The 14,822-nt window shown below is 36.1% G+C and overlaps 1 pseudogene; it reads right to left on the bottom strand.

Annotated features, from left to right (window-relative positions):
* Positions 1-13,262: 13,262 nt before the first annotated feature.
* Positions 13,263-14,553, bottom strand: LOC116095314 (annotated as a pseudogene).
* Positions 14,554-14,822: the final 269 nt, after the last annotated feature.

A 14,822-nucleotide genomic window follows, 5' to 3' on the forward strand; every position in this document is an offset into this window, starting at 1 on the left:
ATCTCTTGTATTCTGTTAGTGATACTTGCATCTGTTTCCTGATTTCTTTCCTAAGATTTCTAATTCCAGAGTTCTCTTTTTGTGCTTTCTTTATTGTTTCGACTTCCATTTTTAGGTCCTGGATGGTTTTACTCAATTCCTTTACCTGCTTGTTTGTGTTTTCCTGCAATTCCTTAATAGATTTTTGAGTTTGCTCTTTAAGTGCTTCTACTTGTTTACTTGTAATCTCCTGTAATTCTTTATGGGATTTTTTTGTTTCCTCTTTAAGACTTGTACCTCTTTTCCTGTATTCTCCTGTATTTCTTTAAGGGAGTTATTCATGTCCTTCTTAAGTTCCTCTATCAGCATTGTGAGATATGATGTTAGATCCAATTCTTGCTTTTCCATTGTTTTGGAATATCCAGGACTTTCTGCAGTGGGAATACTGGGTTCTGATGAAGCCAAGTAGTCTTGGTTTCTATTGGTAGGATTCTTGCGTTTGCCTTTCACCATCTCTTGATTTTTGGTGTTAGATGTTCTTAGTGACTCTGACCAGAGCTTGTCCTGTCCCTGAAGCCCTGCAAGACCCCTGAGACTCATGGGGCCTGTGCCTCCGAGCTGGCTGCTCCCAGCTTAGGAACTCACAGGAGAGAAGGTGGAGGCTCTCACCGGAGACTCCAGGTCAAGGCGGTCCCTGGAGGCAGGCCCTCCACTTGCAGGGAAGGGGCAGCTAAGGTCCCTGATCCACCTCTGTCACTTGGAAGCTGAGTGGATCCTGTCCCTGCCACCCTGCGGCTCCCCTGCGACTAGTGGGGACTGGCTGCTCCCAGCTTAGGAACTCACTGGAGAGAAGATGGTGGCTCTCACTGCTCTTAATATCTTAATATGAAAATTAATATTACCAACATTTTCTAATCAATTGAAATCCAAAAATATGACGAATTTGAAATTTGTTGATTATCATCCAATGGTCTCCCTAATTTGGTAATTGGAGAAATAGGTCCAATATTGTACAATCTAGATACACTTTCAGCTTGTTTGTTTGTGACAGTGTCTTGTTCTGTACAACATAAGTGTCTTGAAATCTTGCTTCGCCTATCTCAGCCTTTCTATTAGTATTGTTTATTTCATATTTTTACACTATACTATGATTTTCAGAACAGTTTATATATTTCAAAAGTATTTCTATACCCAAAAGAAACATAGACAATTAACTAGGGATTTTGCTTGTAAGAGAACAACAAAGAGTGAGACTGAATGCTTTCCTTGACATTTGTAACTCTTGTATCAAGTTTGAAGAAGAGGACTTTATAAGTTACTCTTTCTCTGAGATGAATGCTTTTCCAAATTATCACAGCTAATGAACCAAATTCTTACTCTCACCTAATGTCTGTGCCACCCTCCAAGCAGAACCATTGTTCATTGAAACAGTTGGCGAATGACTTCATGGATAGACCATCTTAATACACACACCATTTCTTAAATGAATGTAACCTGTTCTCTGTGGGCTGAGAATAAAGTCACTCACTCAAGTCAAATAGCTTGGACTATAGCAGGAAGTTTGTATCCAAAAATCATGCTACAATTTATTCCTTGGTGCAGCAGAACTGTCAACTCTCAGCTTAGCTACAATGGAGGTAAAATCTTTTGGTGATATGAGGGTCTTTGAAGTACAGCCTTATATGAAATCCAATATCTAAAAATTGTTCTTATTCTGGGCTTGTACCACAGTAAGAGCCAAGATTTTAAACTCTACTAAATATAAAACAAACAAATGAACAAGAAGACTTTATATATTTATGTTCATTTAAGAAAAGAGTAGTAGTGATGTATTATTTTGAAATATATACTTAATATATTTGGGGTTATTTAAATTTTATATTGAGAAAAATGTATGTATTTTCAGTATTACTATAGACAAGCATCTACATAAGACTGTTAAATTCATTGTTGTTTTATATCAAACAACATTTATAATACTCAAAAAATATTTTAAAATCAATTTGAATTTGGAGAAATGCATATATAACTAGATGATGGGAAAGCTTTAGAAGAGATTTATGTGCTTTTCATGTATTACCCTTTCATTTCATGGATACCATTGTAAGATAAAGATTTAATTTTGTCTAATTAGAATATGAACTGTGGTTTGAATAATTTACTCAGCAGAAGATTCTCAACTTAAAGGTAAGTACTTACTAATCATTAATTCTGGTTATTAATAGATGCTGGTTTTAAAATATAAATGTGTGGGAGGGGAAGATAAACACAGAGTTCAACCTGGGGTCTTTCAAGCCATTGTTATCTCCTGCCTTTCTCTTGTTTGACATACTCAATGTTTATTTAATATCTGAAGTTATTGTATGTTTTTCATCCTTCACCATACATATCCTGATAGATGGAGGGAGAGTAGCCCTCTGACCCCCAGTAGACCTCCTAATGTAGTTTTTGAGCAGTTTTCCATTTATTTCATACACACTATGGCTTTTTATGTAGTAAAAATGGTAATTTCATTACATTTATTTTCTTAATTTCAGCTACACAGCATTGAAATTGGATATTGTGGTTAATGTTTATATATTGATTTTTTGAATTATTTCCTAAGGTCCACACCATTTTTTGTTAGTTATATTTAGTACTATTATGGAGGTCTTTGTAAATTCACATTTTTTAACCATTCTTTCTGGAAATACTGTGATTAGTTTCAATATTTATTTTTTTCTCAGTGATTTTTCAAGTATCCTAGTCCCTTAGTTTTTTATTACATCCAACAGGGTTCCATTTCCTTCACTTGTTCATGCATTTCTTTATCACTTTCCTGCCATCTGTTTTGTAAGTACATGGTAGGTTGTGGAAATAAATGTGGTATAATTATCCCCTTTATGTTAGTTCCAGTGATAATTATAGGTGCTAGTAGTTACATAATTTACCACTGTAAAATTTTCTATTAATAAAATTTTAAATGGAGGAGATATTATAGAGGACTATAGAATAAGAGAGAAAGTTAACATGGATTATCTCAAAAACAGAAAATTTAACATTTAAGAAAAATACATGTGGAGATAAGTAGACAAAAATTACATTTTTTTTAACAGAAGAATTCTTTGTGCAGAAAGTTCAGTATGGTGGACTGCATTAACACTTAGTAAAAATTGTTATGAGACAAGTTGATCAAGAAGAAACTCAAGAGCTTGGCAGTGGTGCTGTATGCTTTTAATCCTAGCACTTGGGAGGCAGAAGCAGGTGGATCTGTGTAAGTTCTAGGCCAACCTGATCTGCAGAGTGAGTTCCAGGACTGCCAAGGCTACACAGAAAAATTCTGTCTAAAGAAAGGAGAGAGAGAGAGAGAGAGAGAGAGAGAGAGAGAGAGAGACAGAGACAGAGACAGAGACAGAGACAGAGAGACAGAGAGAGACAGAGAGAGAGAGTGTTTCGGTTATACAGAGATATAATGGTGAGGAATATGTAAGTGAGGTAATAAGTCTAAAAGAATCTTAATAGTTCTAGAATGTAAAGCAGTGATTTAGGAATACCATTATTTTCAGCTTTGCTCCATCTATGAGAACAGTCAAATGCAGGAGTATTGTTCAGACAGTTAAATGTTTCTGGATAACCAGCCTACTGATCTCTCTTTCTATTTAAGAAATGCATGACACAGAAAGCACTTGCAAGTCTCCAATGTCACCCATTACTTCCAACCTTCCTTGTATTTCTGATAGTTATAGCCCTTACTGAAGACCCTCTACAAGGATCATAGCTCTCAGTGCCTGTGGTATCAGAGGGCTGTCTTCTATGGCTGACCTCTCTTTAATTAAAATTTTGGTGGCCTGCTTTCTTAAGCATTTAATGTCCCTTGGATTCCACAACAATTAGCCTTTATTTTTAGCTTCATAAAATCTCTTAAGGATCTTATTTTCCAGAGACCGAACATAAACTTGCATGGTTGTTCTTTTCTGTTACATACTATTGAAGCCAATAGACACAGTGTCTTAAAATTATGACATGGTTTTTATCTCTTATATAAGCAATTGAAAATTATATGGGACATCAGTGATGCTTATCATTATTTCCTATTCATCTCTTTCAGGACACAATATAGGATTGCACATCAGCATTTTCTTAAAAGTTAGCTATAACCTTGTGCCTTGTTTTGTCCAATAAAATGTAAGCAAAACTATAGTATGGTACTGTATTATATAAGTTACACAACTTGTACCTCTGGATGTGATACTGTCCTGTGACAATGTTAAAGGTGGTGAAGACCAAGTCATTGTGGATAAATGATTCATACAGTAAGAAACAGACACTTGTTATTTTAGGTCCCTGAGGTCTGGGGATTATATAACTTGCAGAAGTGTCTAGTTTAACCTGTCTGATTATGGACATGGCCTTGTTATTGGGTAAATTTATGAAGACCAATGAGATCTGAAACATGGTGTTGATTATAAACTGATTAAGGAACAACGGCATCAGCTTCCTTGCTGTATTTAGTGATGGGCACAGGAAGCTGCATACAGTAGTACATTGAAGCATTTCTTTTCACCATGAGCTCCAACAGTTCTTACTGAATTATCCTGCCTACTGCAGTGACAGCAGACCCAGAAGTGCTGGCTTAGCAAAGATAGCACAGCTGCCAAAGCTATAAGATTCAGACCACATAAACTCAAGATGTGACTAGAAATCTCATGAACACCCAGCATTTCAGAAGAAATCAAAGCCCCTAGATACACTAGAAACAGTCATACTTTTTAGAAGTGTTGTGGCAAAGAAAAAGGCCTCAATGACAAAGACCTTGGAGGAAATAACCTGTCTTTCTAGAGTTACAGATACAGAGAACAGAAGAAATGCAGGCTACTTGCAAATTCAAATTTACTGAATCATCAAAAGCATAGGAGAACTTTCTTGGGGGTTTTTAGAGTTTTCACAAACTACTTAATTATGAAACTAATTTAAGATATTAGTGGGACAGGAGAAATGGCTTAGAGGTCAAAAGCACATACTTCTCTTTTAGACAACCTAAGTTCCATTCTCAGCACCTCCAGACTGCTCACAACTGCTTGTACCTAATTACCATCCCAGGGAATCTAAGTTCCTGTTCTTGCTTCAATAGGCACACATGTTCACATATGCATGCCCTCATACATACAAGCACATTATTAAAATAAGAAAATCCTTTAAAAATGTTATTTGTACCAGTCATACACAGCTATGAGTTACATTCATCGTTTAAAAACCTATTGTCTTTGTTTTAGTAAGCTTTCCATTACTGTGATAAAATACCAAAGAAAATTAAAAGAATAGGGAAGATGAATTTCAACTCACAGTCCTGCTTAAATTCACCTGTCTTTGTGGGAGTATCATGACAGCAAGAGCAAGTGATGATAGAGAAGATTGCTCATTTGATAAAGGTGTGTGTGTGTGTGTGTGTGTGTGTGTGTGTGTGTGTCTGTGTGTCTGTCTGTCTGTCCCCAGGAGAGGATGCTTCAATGATCTATTATCTTTACAGGTCCCTGTTTCTAAAGCCCCAACTAGTACTTTACTACAGTGTCATCAAATTATAAATCCATAAATGGATTAATCCATTGGTGAGGTCAATGTCTTCATGATTCAATCACATTCTCTAGCACTCAACTTCTGTGCAGTGTTCTATTTGAAGGTATACTATACATAAAGACTCCATCAGAGGAGTTTTAGATATCATGGACACTTCTAGCAAAGTAGAAAGGTACAAAAATTAATGCTCAAAAATCAATAGGTGTCTTGTACACCAACAAATAATTAGATGCGAAAGAATTCAGGGAAAAAATTCCATTCACAGTGGTATTGATCCCTATATGAGATACCCAGGAATTAATGTAATCAAAAATGTTAATATGAACCTGAATTGTGAAAATTGTTAAATTATTAATTTTCATTAAGTTTCAGTTTTCTAAGGACTTTCTTCTAGTTTTGATGAATATTCTTGTGTTTTCTCTTTCAAGTGTTTCTTGCTCAACTATGTTTCTTTATCTTTACTCGCAGTAAGCTTAGCTGTTTGCTCTTACTATCTAGCATTTAAGGTTGAAAATTAGAGACTTTTTCTTCTTGTTGGCTGTAAAAAAAATTTTTTTACTACGAGTAACTTTATCAATTTTATTTTGCTGCACCCCACAGACTTTGATGTATTTTTATTTTCAGACTTAAAGGAGAATTTTTACTTTGTTGGGTATGACTTGCAGACTTACATGCAAGAGTATGCTGTGATTTCTTTATGCATTGTGAAACTTCCCTTTCCTTTCTGGTATTGGAAGTAAAGTTTTACTCCAATGTGAACCTAATCTGTGAATGTATGATTTATCACAGGGAATATTCTGATAGGAATTTGAGTACAGTATCCTCTTTCCCCCTCCCATTATTTCTTCCTCCCTCCTCTCCCCTCCTTCCCTCCCTCTCTCCCTTTCTTTCTGTCTCTGTCTCTCTATGTCTCTCTCTCTTCCCATATATGTATACATGTGATTATGTGCATGTGTGTGTATATGTGTGTTGTTATGTATGTATGTATATGTTAAGGCCTTCCTTAATTAAAATGCATCAGTGTTTATAATCACTCTTTGTTTGTTTTCCATAATACTGAGAGAATTGTTAATTCCATAAATTTAAACCATAAAAATTCCATAAATTTTATAAAGATAATGATAAATGAGCTGGTGTGATTATTATGACACAGAAATAGCAAAACATAGTCTTCTCTATTTAGGAGTCTTTCTTAGTCCAGAACCTCAGCTGACAGACATAATGGAGTTTTTCTGGGATATGACCATGTGCACTGTCTATGAGTTCTGTATACCCACTGCTTGTTATGCATTCTTTCATTTTTGCTTGCTAAAACTCCATGACTCAAAACTGGAAACGTGGCCACTATAGATGATTTTTTAGACCCTATCCTAAAGATTATGAGAAGTTATTTTAGGAAAACGTTAGTGAGTCTGGCTACTACATAATTTTTCTAATTGCGATGTTACTGTCCTGCTACTTTGCTTTATGTGAAAATATCTGGTTAATAATGTTACTTCTTTTTATCACTGTCAATCACATATTTAGGACATAGTTATCGATTTTCTTTACTTATCTCTTATTCCTCCTCTTTGGAAAAACAGCTAAGAAAAAAAAAAGCTCAAGAAAGTAGTAAATTTACATTGCAGCATTATACTTCCATTGTATAAATATAGTCAAGTTAAACTTAAATATTCAAGCAAACATTTTCATTTTTAATCATCATTATCCAAATTATTCTACTATATTCTCCACTTATGATAGATTGATTGAAGAAATTTCTTAAAAATTAATTTTGGGTTTATATAAAAGATTTCATCTTGAGAACAAATATTTAGGAAACCAGTTGGTTTTATATGTAGTAAGAGTTTAATCCCATTCAGTTTGCACACACACACACACACATACACACTAATACCTAAAAATAAATATCATTGTTGACCAAAATGTAGAATATTTAATTGCATTAAATTAATTTTAGACTTTATAGATAATATTCCATTTTGAATATTTTAAAACTCCCCAAACAAGCTTTCAGGAATTTCTCAGGAAAGCTATTTAAGTATTTAACACCAATAAATTATCTTAAAAATGAGTCTTATTATAGATGAAACTGTAAACCTCTCCTAGATATTATTTATCTTGTATATAATTATTTTCTTTAGTGAACAATGTTTAAGTGGGGCTATAATTAATAAGAAATGCAAATGAGCCATTGAATTATTAGAGATATTATGTATTTGGATTCAATTTTTCTCTAGCAGTATACTCTGGAATTTTTCTAATATGTATGAGTCAAAGATGAACTTTGGTCATTCACTAGATTATTTTTTACTGATAGATGTAAAAGTAGTATGCTGTCATAAAATCTTACCATGAATGTTAGACTCTAAATGCTCTTAGAAAGAATTGTTAGACTCTAAATTCTGTTAGAAAGATATATACTTTTTAATACTATGATTCTAAAAGCAGTATTTTGTGAAATGAGAGAAAGAAGTGCAGACCCCTGTTGATCTTTCTTTAGTGGTTCCTTGGCACCAGAGTCATAATGTTTGTCTTTCTGTGTGTCCATGCTATCTAAGGTTCTCATTAGTCAGACATTTTTAAGGTCCATAACGAACACACTCATGGTATTTTCTAGTGGACTACCAAACTCTTTTTAGAGTTATTGTTGAATGATTTAGAGTCTGCTGAAATGCACAATTTGGCAGGATGTTCCCAATCTCATTCCAGAAGGGTAGCTACTTACATAAGTATTTTAAATCACCCAATTCAAAACACTAATGCAAATTACCTTTCCTTACAAATTATAAAGATATAATTATATACCTATGTTTGCAAAGATCATTTCATGAATAGCTTTCCTTAAACAATGCATTCATATTCCACAATCCAATTACAATTTAACTGTATATCATTGAAATATGTAAATAATGTAACATTTGCAAATACTATATTTCTATTTTATGCACCATTTCACTGAACATTTAATTACAGTAAATCTTGTGTATATATAAAGTAGTAGTAAATGGAGGCATATTATGAAGGTTCATGTTTGAGAACAGAGGTAAGACAATTTCATTTTACCAGCTAGGAATAAGAATGATTATGTTTAATTTTCAAACTTACTTAAACATATGATATAAACTTAATTTAATGACTCCAAATACAATTTCAAATAGCCTTAACTATATATATTAAAGCATTTTATTAAAATCTGTAATGTAATTTAGTTATTAAATTTTTCTTTTTATTGTAAATAGATTACTTGCTCACATAATATATCCTGATTGTAGTTTACCTCCTTCTACTTCTCCCAGTTTCTCTCCATCTCTCTTCCCCTCCATATCCACCATTCTCTTTTATGTTAGAAAAGAACAGGCTTCTAAGAGATGACAGTCAAATATAACAAAATAGAATAGGGGAAGAAGAAGGAGGAGGGGGAAGAAGAAAAGGAGGAAGAGGAAGAAGAAGAGGAAGAGGAGGAGGAGGAGGAGGAGGAGGAGGAGGAGGAGGAGGAGAAGGAGAAGGAGAAGGAGAAGGAGAAGAAGAAGAAGAAGGAGGAGGAGGAGAAGAAGAAAAAGGAGAAGAAGAAGAGGAAGAAGAAACTATCATATAAAACAGACATGGCAAACAAACAGTATAAAAGTTTCCAAAGCAGTCATGAATCAGAGATCCACTTGATCATTTTCATAGACAGAGGTTCCATAAAAGGATCTAATAGTATAATATATGCACAGAATACTTGATGTGGACCCATACAGGCCCTGTGATTATTACTTCAATCTTTATTAGCTCACATGTGTCTTGGTTAGTTGATTCAGAGGGTCTTTCTTTCCTGATGTCCTCCATCACCTCTGGATCTTACAATTTTTCTGCCCCTGTTTCCATGAGAGGGGGTTAGATGCCTCCAATTTAGACTCTCTCTTTCCACATAATGGATCTCTGCATCTATTCCCATCTGCTGCTGGAGGAAGCCTCTCTGTTGATGACTGGATAAGGCACTGATCTTTGAGTATAGCTGAATATCATTCGAAATCATTGATTTTTTATTAGACCAATTGTATTTGGTTTTAACTTAGATCTCTAGGACATCTAGTCTCTGGTTCTTGGTTCTCCAAGCAGTGTCCAGTGTGGGTAACTTCTGGTAGAGTGGTAGTTAGATCAAATCAGACATTGGTTGGCTACTATCACACACTTCCCTGCCGTCATTGCCCTAGCATATTGACAGATTATAGATGAAAGGTTTTGTGGCTAGGGTGTTGTACACAGTTCTCTTTCCATAGCTTTGTAGAATACCTTATAGACAAAAGGGATGAGAGCATATGGGCGAATGTAGGTACTAGCTAGACGTCTCCATGTTCAATGAGTTGTGTGGGCATTGTCTTCAATAATGGGACCACCTCACCCCCTGTCAGCTTGTGGAGAGCAGCCTTTTGTCTTAGCCTGGGTTATTTTGAGTATTTCTGTGGGAATCCCTTGGCCAACAACTCAATTGAATGAAAATAACACAATGATACTCAAACATCTTATGCTAATGAGAAACAAAAAGGAATTCCCCCACAGTCTCCACAAACCATTTCTGTTTTCAAGATGCTCTTTTTTCAATGGCCTTTACTCTCACAAATTACTAAATTTGTATGAATAATCGCCTAATTGGAAATCCAAAGATGCTTCAGTTTTTATTCTATCCTAAACCTTGTAATACTTCTAAGCCTTTCTTTCTCATGAAATCTTTTATTTGATTTCAAACTCTTTTTTTTTTAACTTTTCCAAAATAATTTCTCTGTATACATGATCTTTCCTCTTCAACTGAACCTAGATTTGGAAATAGTAAGAGGAGTGAACTCAGCACACTATCCATCTTTTTGTATGCCATGACCACCCATTCCTTTACAATGACCTCAATACCTCCCTCATGGAATTGATGTAAACATTTCAATGACAAAACATATGGGAATTAGCAACAGACATTGAATGTCTGGTCCTCAAATAACAAAAAAAAAAAATTATTGTGAAGAAACTGAAGATTCCCATTATCAGTGCACATCTCCTGGATGATCACATTTATGTGTCTAGTTGCCTTATTTAATATTTTCTTTCTTTCTTTCTGTTACTTTTTACTATTCCTTACAATGTGTATAACTGTTTTGCCTGCATTTGTATATGTGTGTCTCATGAATGCCTGGTACTTGCAGAGAACAGACCAGAAGATGGAGTCAGATTTCCCAGTATTGGAGTTATAGATAATTGTGAGCTACTATGTAATAGTGTCAGAAGAGGAAGTTTCTAATTGTGTCATGTGATATAGACACACACAGGTGTTTTGCTGAGGCAAGACCCATGGCAGAACACAAGGTTTTTGGAGAGAGTATAAATAGGAGTTAGTAGACAGTGACTTGGTACTTGGGTAGCTAGGTGGTACAATGTTTTGTTGTTGTTGTTGTTGTTTGTATCTTTGCTTTGCTGATCTTCACTTCCTTGAGAGATACATGGCAGAGAACTCCTGGCATTCTGGCTGGTCCTGATTCACTTGTGCCAATTCAGTGGAGGCCTTGCTGTTTCTGGTAGATTGTGTCACAGCTTCTGATTTATGTTTAGTATCCTGACACTGCTGTACTGGCATGCTAGGATCCTAATAACAGAGATTGGAACTGCCCCCAAAGAACTACCTTTAAACAGGTCCACATCCTCTTGGCCTATTTACCATCTTTTCTCCCCTACCTTTGGATGGTGGGCTAGAAGAAGGGTCATTCCATCCTTCCTATTTGCTCTCAATCTCTCTGTCTAAGTCTATTGGAGCCTCTTCAATGGGCTCCAATAAACCTTTACCATTTGGATCCCTGTCTTCAGCTCTTTCATCTTTGTATTGACTTTCAAACACAGCAAGCACACAACAGTTTATGTCCCTTGCTGGGAAGGAAAGTCTGTGTGAGTCTTCCGCTGTGCTCTGAGCCAAAAAGGCTTATTAGTGATTTAGACTTCAACTGCTTTCCAGGCCTCTCACCTGTTATCCCCACAGCTGTGCTCTGTATTCTGTCAGAATGTAATTCTGAGGGTTTTTGTTGTTGTTGTTGTTATTTGTACATTGCTACACTATGAAGAATTTAATGTCTTTTGATACGATTTCTCCTTTATTCTTTGTGATAATTTTTGCCTAACCCCTACCAAATAATGTTCAGCTTAAGAATAGCAATGACAAAACATAAAATAGTGTGAAAAAATGGAAAAGAATTAAGTATAATCTGATAAATAGAATCAATTAAGTAATAATATCTTTTAGATATATCCATGGACATTTATTTTTCTTAATTATCTATGTCTTAGCTCTGTTGCTGTTCTGTTCTGGTTCTGGTTCTGTTGCTATGAAGAGACACCATGGCCTAGGAAGCTCTTATAAATTGAAGCATTTAATTGGAACTTGCTTACACTTTTAGAGATTTAGTCCATTGTCGTCATGGCAGGGAATGTGGTAGCACACAGGCAGGTAAGATGGTAGGAAAGTACCTGAAAGTTCTATATAAGAGTCTGCAGGCAGCAAGAAGAAAAAATACTTGACAATTCTTGGGGTTTTGCAACCTCAAAGCCCACCCCCAATGACACACTTCCTAGTACAAAGTCACACCTACCCCTAAAATGTCATACTTCCCAATCCTCAATTAGTGCCATTCCCTGATGACTAAGCATTCAAATACATGAGCCTCTGAGGGCCATTATTATTCAAACCGCTATAATCGATCATCTACCTATCTATCATCTATCTATCTATCTATCTATCTATCTATCTATCTATCTACCTACCTACCTACCTACATATCTCTCTATCTATCTATTTATCTATATCTCCTAACCATTTACTTTTCTATTCATAATCTCTTTATCTATAGTCTATTTATGTTATTACCACCTGTCATCTATCTACAAATACTAATTCTTGAAAAAGCATTTTTTTTAACTTTAGATCAAGCAGCATGATTAATTCTGTAGTGACTTTCTTGAAGCTTTTATGTATGCTATAATTCCTTTGCTTTCATTTTACAAATATTAGAATTAGCTTGCAAATGTTGACATCAAAATAATCCTGCTGAGATTTTGACTGACTGTTTTGTACTTGTAGGTTAAATTGGATAGAGTTTACATCTTTGTAATACCAATTATTTCAATCATAAGTGTGATTTAATTTTTTACTTATTTGGGTCCTTAATTATATATGAGTAGTTTGTTGGGTTCTAGCATAAAAATCTTGTATGTATATCATAATATTTATATTTAAATATTTAATTAATTTTGCTATTATGATAGTTATTAAATGTTGACTTCCAAGTAGTCATTGAAATAGCTCCTCAGTGTTGCACAGAAATCTTTTTCTTAGTAGTTAGAAGCTCAATTTCTCTATTTTTTAATTAGGTATTTTTTTATTTACATTTCAAATGATATCCCTTTTCCTGTTGTCCCCTCTGAAAGAAAACCCCTAATCCCTCCCTTTTTAATCCTCAAGGAGGAGCTTACCATTCAGATTTTCACTGTTAAGACACAATGCTATCCCACAGAATTTTGTTGAGGTTGTTTATGAGAAATATAACCTCTCTTCCAAGTTTTTGGAATTTTATAACAAATAAAATGCTTTTCATGCATATGTATATATGTTCATATTTTTTTACCACTTTTTTTTTCAATGTTCAGTTTCCTTTAATGACCCCCATCTCCTTTGAAGGGTAGGTGCAGACATGTAGGCGCCTGGCAAGATGTGTTCACTTGAAGATCTTGCCTTGATTGATGGCTTTGCCCATATACTGGAAGACCCCTTCCCGGGAAAAGTATTCTCAAACCAGGGTCTGGTTCTCCTCACTACCATGATCCAGTTTACGCCATGTATACTACTCATAGCCCACCTTCCAATCTAGACTCAGCCGAAAGACAAGCTCTTGGCCCCGGAAGACCCAAACGCCAGAGATGGAACTGCCGTTGTTAGTTTCAGAGGATATCCCTAGCAAAGGCATTCTTCCTTAGTTTATCCAATCGCTGGAACATTCCAGTGGTGAGGTTGTAACTCATGTATGTTTGGGTGAGCTCTTCAGGGAAGTGATACTCAGAGTAATACAGGGACCAGCCATGCTAATCAAAGTGCTCCCAATAATATGGCAGTGCTACAAAGAGAGTGCCCTCATTGGAGTACTTAAGCTTAGACTCATCCAACACAAAGGTACTCTTAGGCAGGTGAGTGAAAGGGTCCTTGGCATTGGGCTCAGCAGCCAATGTCTGCTCACACTCATCTATCTCTTCCTTAGAAGCAAAGGCAACTGCCTTTCCCCTCCTTCCGCTCAGCCTGGGTCCTCTGTTTCTCTCTGAACCCTTTTCCTTCCTTGGGGTATCCTTTTTAGGCAGGCTCTCTGCAAACTTCTTAGCATCAAACTGGGCCATCTTCTCACACAGCTTTACCTCCTCCAAGATGGCCGTGAACTGGGGCTGGTTAAGGCTATTAAGGAACCATCAGTTCATACTGGGGAAGGCTTGGCGAAAAGAAGTCTTCAAGACCTGTTTATAGAGCCACAACAGGGTGCAGACAACTGTGACATCAGTGTCACTCACTTACCCATCAGAAAAGTCCGTGTCTTCAAGTGAATGTCCAGCAGCCCCTGGATTCGCTTCTCCTCCTCTTTTGCATTTTCAGTGGCACATTTGTTTTGGTCCATACTGCCCAAGGTGGGAATCACCCAGGTGCTAGCTGGAGGAACAATGTCACTGTCAGCAAAGCTCACCCACTTCACCACCTGAGCTGCTGCCTCTGGAGTACTTCCCCGCAGCTCCTTCTTGCTTAATAATAGATGGCATTGCTCTTAAACACACGGAATTAACACACATAACCCTCAAATGTTGGTACCTTGCCTGCGGGAGAAATTCAGGGATGTGATTGGTATGGCCAAAGTGAAAGTGAGGTAGTGTGGGAAGCACACAGACCTGAGCCCCATTGTACTGAACAGTTATGAGGGCCTTGAAAGTCCTCCAATTTTCAGGGTATGTATACAGGGTCCGAGCCACCATGGTGATTCTTCAGAGAAAGGGGTTCTTTTTACCACTTTTACAAGATTAACCAGACTAGCTTTCTTGTCCCCAGTTTGATGAAAGTTCAATGGGCTCAACATCTATTTCTTATCTGAGTCTTGTTCTATTTATTTATTTATTTACTTATTTATTTATTTTAAACTTCAGATATTATTCCCCTCCTGGTCCACCTCCAACTGTTTCATACCCCACACCTCCTTCCCGCCCCCTGTCTCCACGAGGATGTCCCCACCTCCCATCCCCACCCC

This window comes from Mastomys coucha, unplaced genomic scaffold, assembly GCF_008632895.1.
Source record: "Mastomys coucha isolate ucsf_1 unplaced genomic scaffold, UCSF_Mcou_1 pScaffold18, whole genome shotgun sequence".
In the NCBI taxonomy this organism is placed as follows: Eukaryota; Metazoa; Chordata; class Mammalia; order Rodentia; family Muridae; genus Mastomys; species Mastomys coucha.